Here is a 6000-nt window from a genome sequence, read left to right on the forward strand (position 1 = left end):
TGAAGAGGGTTGAGTGGTGAGGAGTGTGAGTGGTTGAGTGGTGAGGAGTGTGATAACTAATGTAACCTGGGCTGTGACTGGAGAGGGTTGAGTGGTGAGGAGTGTGATAACTAATGTAACCTGGGCTGTGACTGGAGAGGGTTGAGTGGTGAGCAGTGTGATAACTAATGTAACCTGGGCTGTGACTGGAGAGGGTTGAGTGGTGAGGAGTGAGTGTGAGTGGTTGAGTGGTGAGCAGTGTGATAACTAATGTAACCTGGGCTGTGACTGGAGAGGGTTGAGCGGTGAGCAGTGTGATAACTAATGTAACCTGGGCTGTGACTGGAGAGGGTTGAGCGGTGAGCAGTGTGATAACTAATGTAATCTGGGCTGTGACTGGAGAGGGTTGAGTGGTGAGGAGTGTGATAACTAATGTAACCTGGGCTGTGACTGGAGAGGGTTGAGTGGTGAGCAGTGTGATAACTAATGTAACCTGGGCTGTGACTGGAGAGGGTTGAGTGGTGAGGAGTGAGTGTGAATGGTTGAGTGGTGAGGAGTGTGATAACTAATGTAACCTGGGCTGTGACTGGAGAGGGTTGAGTGGTGAGGAGTGTGATAACTAATGTAACCTGGACTGTGACTGGAGAGGGTTGAGTGGTGAGGAGTGTGATAACTAATGTAACCTGGGCTGTGACTGGAGAGGGTTGAGTGGTGAGCAGTGTGATAACTAATGTAACCTGGGCTGTGACTGGAGAGGGTTGAGTGGTGAGCAGTGTGATAACTACTGTAACCTGGGCTGTGACTGGAGAGGGTTGAGTGGTGAGGAGTGTGATAACTAATGTAACCTGGGCTGTGACTGGAGAGGTTTGAGTGGTGAGCAGTGTGATAACTACTGTAACCTGGGCTGTGACTGGAGAGGGTTGAGTGGTTGAGTGGTGAGGAGTGTGATAACTAATGTAACCTGGGCTGTGACTGGAGAGGGTTGAGTGGTGAGGAGTGTGATAACTAATGTTACCTGGTCTGTGACTGGAGAGGGTTGAGTGGTGAGCAGTGTGATAACTAATGTAACCTGGGCTGTGACTGGAGAGGGTTGAGTGGTGAGTTGTGTGAGTGGTTGAGTGGTGAGGAGTGTGAGTGGTTGATTGGTGAGCAGCCTGGACTTAGCTCACCTTTTGAAGTTTGTCCCAGAAATCCCAGGTGCTCAAAGCGTATCTGTCTTTCGAACCCAGGATACCCTGGAGAGGCAGAGATATTCTCATCCCAAACCCAAGGAGAAATTAAAGGATGGGGGCAGAACGTCGACTTAGATGATTTTTTCTGGATTTACCCCAGGGCCCCTCCGATCATAACTTTACCTGCCTGATAGTGTTGGTGGAGCCTATTTGGCCTGGAGTCTAAAAAGCTTGCTTTTGTAAAATGCTGATGATTGTTAGAATTGAAATAGAATGTAGCTGTACTGAAGATGTCATGGGTTCAGTCACAGTGGAAACCTCTCTTGCTAACAACATCAGGGACCAGGTTAGGTTAGGGAGGTAAGGGAGCAGCTGGACTGTCTATCCAACCCTAGCCTAAGGTGTACTCTTCAGGAGCCTTGTATGTTATTTTCAGAGGTAGTCTGGCTCTGGTATCCAAAACAGCCAAATGCTCCATTTCTAAACGTTAATCGATTTTCAATTGCAATACGGTTCTAGAAACCTAAAGCCCTTTACTTTCATATCACATCAAAATAATTTCACAAATGCCAAATACACACTTACTGTACACTGTACTGTTTTAACCTGCTTTATCACAGTTACAGGTACACTGTTTTAACCTGCTTTATCACAGTTACAGGTACACTGTTTTAACCTGCTTTATCACAGTTACAGGTACACTGTTTTAACCTGCTTTATCACAGTTACAGGTACACTGTTTTAACCTGCTTTATCACAGTTACAGGTACACTGTTTTAACTTTATTTAACACTGTTTTAACCTGCTTTATCACAGTTACAGGTACACTGTTTTAACCTGCTTTATCACAGCTGCAGGTACACTGTTTTAACCTGATTTATCACAGCTGCAGGTACACTGTTTTAACCTGCTTTATCACAGTTACAGGTACACTGTTTTAACCTGCTTTATCACAGTTACAGGTACACTGTTTTAACCTGCTTTATCACAGTTACAGGTACACTGTTTTAACCTGCTTTATCACAGTTACAGGTACACTGTTTTAACCTGCTTTATCACAGCTGCAGGTACACTGTTTTAACCTGCTTTATCACAGTTGCAGGTACACTGTTTTAACCTGCTTTATCACAGCTGCAGGTACACTGTTTTAACCTGCATTATCACAGCTGCAGGTACACTGTTTTAACCTGCTTTATCACAGTTACAGGTACACTGTTTTAACCTGCTTTATCACACTTACAGGTACACTGTTTTAACCTGCTTTATCACAGTTACAGGTACACTGTTTTAACCTGCTTTATCACAGTTACAGGTACACTGTTTTAACCTGCTTTATCACAGTTACAGGTACACTGTTTTAACCTGCGTTATCACAGTTACAGGTACACTGTTTTAACCTGCGTTATCACAGTTACAGGTACACTGTTTTAACCTGCTTTATCACAGTTACAGGTACACTGTTTTAACCTGCTTTATTACAGTTAAAGGTACACTGTTTTAACCTGCTTTATCACAGTTGCAGCCGACAGTATTTTTCAGTGACAACATGTTTCTGGCAGCCATCTTCCGTTACACACAGGTGTTTGGAGCACCCTAGATAGCTAATTAGCACAGGTGGTCACCTCTGTCTTGCGTAAACAAGCGCTGTAACATGGAGATATAGCTGTGTGGGAACACTAACCCTAACAAGGTGTGTATCAATTGAACCTTTAACCGCTGATATGAAAGATAAGGTCCTCATGTTTCCAAAGCCTCTTCTGCAATTAGCGCATGTTAATGTTCAGATTGAGCATCGGGGCTCTTAACAAAACTACCCCACACGGAAGACGCCTTCGTCCTATGACTCTTATGTGTAATGTAATGGAACGGAGTCATGATCAAGAGCTAATCGAACCCATGCTGGCTGCACCACTGCAGAGGGAAAGTGCTAAGGGATGTCAGGACTTGTCTGATTTCATCACTGCTGAAGCCTTCAAAGACTCTCTCTGCCCAGCAGCAGCAGTGCCCTCCCGTCCTGTCAGGTTATTATATCCACTGCCAGAAAAGACTCCCTAATCTTTCAGACCGGTCGGGACCATTTACCGTACAAATTAGGTTGTGTGTGTGGGGGGGGGCAGTGTAGAGTGACAGACTGAGGTGTGTGTGTGTGTATGTGCATGCTCGCGTGTGAACCAGTAGTGGTTGTACTATGTTAAGGTAATATTTTAATGGTGTACTGTTGGTATGGTTGATTATTTCGTTCCCCATGTCCTTGTTTTCTCTTCACTGCAGCTGCTGTATGAGGCAGATCTTCCAGCGTGGATCATAGCAACTTGTCAACTCTAACAGAGCTGCCCCAAGTCCACTCCCCAGCCATCTGACAGACCCAACACACATCAAAGGTAGCTACCGCAGCTCCCCCCTCTCTCTGTGTCTTTTACGCTCTCTCTCTCTCTGTGTCTTTTACGCTCTCTCTCTCTCTGTGTCTTTTACTCTCTCTGTCTCTCTGTCTTTTACTCTCTCTCTCTCTCTCTCTCTGTGTCTTTTACGCTCTCTCTCTCTCTGTGTCTTTTACTCTCTCTGTCTCTCTGTCTTTTACTCTCTCTCTCTCTCTCTCTGTGTCTTTTACGCTCTCTCTCTCTCTGTGTCTTTTACTCTCTCTGTCTCTCTGTCTTTTACTCTCTCTCTCTCTCTGTGTCTTTTACACTCTCTCTCTCTCTGTGTCTTTTACGCTCTCTCTCTCTCTGTGTCTTTTACTCTCTCTGTCTCTCTGTCTTTTACTCTCTCTCTCTCTCTCTCTGTGTCTTTTACGCTCTCTCTCTCTCTGTGTCTTTTACTCTCTCTGTCTCTCTGTGTCTTTTACTCTCTCTCTCTCTCTCTCTCTCTGTGTGTCTTTTACTCTCTCTGTCTCTCTGTGTCTTTTACTCTCTCTGTCTCTCTGTGTCTTTTACACTCTCTCTCTCTCTGTGTCTTTTACTCTCTCTGTCTCTCTGTCTTTTACTCTCTCTCTCTCTCTCTCTGTGTCTTTTACGCTCTCTCTCTCTCTGTGTCTTTTACTCTCTCTGTCTCTCTGTGTCTTTTACTCTCTCTGTCTCTCTGTGTCTTTTACACTCTCTCTCTCTCTCTCTCTCTGTGTCTTTTACTCTCTCTGTCTCTCTGTCTTTTACTCTCTCTCTCTCTCTCTCTGTGTCTTTTACGCTCTCTCTCTCTCTGTGTCTTTTACGCTCTCTCTCTCTCTCTGTGTCTTTTACTCTCTCTGTCTCTCTGTCTTTTACTCTCTCTCTCTCTCTCTCTCTGTCTTTTACGCTCTCTCTCTCTCTGTGTCTTTTACTCTCTCTGTCTCTCTGTGTCTTTTACTCTCTCTCTCTCTCTCTGTGTGTCTTTTACTCTCTCTGTCTCTCTGTGTCTTTTACTCTCTCTGTCTCTCTGTGTCTTTTACACTCTCTCTCTCTCTGTGTCTTTTACTCTCTCTGTCTCTCTGTGTATTTTACTCTCTCTCTCTCTCTCTCTCTCTCTGTGTGTCTTTTACTCTCTCTGTCTCTCTGTGTCTTTTACTCTCTCTCTCTCTCTGTGTCTTTTACACTCTCTCTCTCTCTGTGTCTTTTACTCTCTCTGTCTCTCTGTGTCTTTTACTCTCTCTCTCGCTCTGTGTCTTTTACTCTCTCTCTCGCTCTGTGTCTTTTACTCTCTCTCTCGCTCTGTGTCTTTTACTCTCTCTCTCGCTCTGTGTCTTTTACTCTCTCTCTGTCTTTTACTCTCTCTCTCTCTCTCTGTGTCTTTTACTCTCTCTGTCTCTCTGTGTCTTTTACACTCTCTCTCTCTCTCTCTCTCTCTCTCTGTGTCTTTTACTCTCTCTGTCTCTCTGTCTTTTACTCTCTCTCTCTCTCTCTCTCTGTGTCTTTTACGCTCTCTCGCTCTCTGTGTCTTTTACGCTCTCTCTCTCTCTGTGTCTTTTACTCTCTCTGTCTCTCTGTCTTTTACTCTCTCTCTCTCTCTCTCTCTGTGTCTTTTACGCTCTCTCTCTCTCTGTGTCTTTTACTCTCTCTGTCTCTCTGTGTCTTTTACTCTCTCTCTCTCTCTCTCTCTCTCTCTCTCTCTGTGTGTCTTTTACTCTCTCTGTCTCTCTGTGTCTTTTACTCTCTCTGTCTCTCTGTGTCTTTTACACTCTCTCTCTCTCTGTGTCTTTTACTCTCTCTGTCTCTCTGTCTTTTACTCTCTCTCTCTCTCTCTCTGTGTCTTTTACGCTCTCTCTCTCTCTGTGTCTTTTACTCTCTCTGTCTCTCTGTGTCTTTTACTCTCTCTCTCTCTCTCTCTCTCTCTGTGTGTCTTTTACTCTCTCTGTCTCTCTGTGTCTTTTACTCTCTCTGTCTCTCTGTGTCTTTTACACTCTCTCTCTCTCTGTGTCTTTTACTCTCTCTGTCTCTCTGTGTCTTTTACTCTCTCTCTCGCTCTGTGTCTTTTACTCTCTCTCTCGCTCTGTGTCTTTTACTCTCTCTCTCGCTCTGTGTCTTTTACTCTCTCTCTCGCTCTGTGTCTTTTACTCTCTCTCTGTCTTTTACTCTCTCTCTCTCTCTCTGTGTCTTTTACTCTCTCTGTCTCTCTGTCTCTTTTACTCTCTCTGTCTCTCTGTGTCTTTTACGCTCTCTCTCTCTCTGTGTCTTTTACTCTCTCTGTCTCTCTGTGTCTTTTACTCTCTCTCGATCTTTCTCTCTCTCTCTCTCTCTGTGTGTCTTTTACTCTCTCTGTCTCTCTGTGTCTTTTACTCTCTCTGTCTCTCTGTGTCTTTTACACACTCTCTCTCTCTCTCTCTCTCTGTGTCTTTTACTCTCTCTGTCTCTCTGTCTTTTACTCTCTCTCTCTCTCTCTGTGT

General features: G+C 44.5%; 1 protein-coding gene across 17 annotated transcripts in view; it reads left to right on the top strand.

Moving 5' to 3' along the window:
* The window catches only part of LOC115140228 (splicing regulator ARVCF-like), a 367731-nt gene that overhangs the window by 153465 nt on the left and 208266 nt on the right, over positions 1 to 6000 (top strand). For all 17 annotated transcript variants that reach the window (XM_065026736.1, XM_065026742.1, XM_065026739.1 and 14 more), the window contains exon 3: positions 3423 to 3532. The gene's annotated coding sequence lies outside the window, so the exon portion shown is untranslated. The remainder of the gene's footprint in view (positions 1 to 3422; positions 3533 to 6000) is intronic.

The sequence above is a fragment of the Oncorhynchus nerka genome, linkage group LG13 (genome assembly GCF_034236695.1).
Source record: "Oncorhynchus nerka isolate Pitt River linkage group LG13, Oner_Uvic_2.0, whole genome shotgun sequence".
In the NCBI taxonomy this organism is placed as follows: domain Eukaryota; kingdom Metazoa; phylum Chordata; class Actinopteri; order Salmoniformes; family Salmonidae; genus Oncorhynchus; species Oncorhynchus nerka.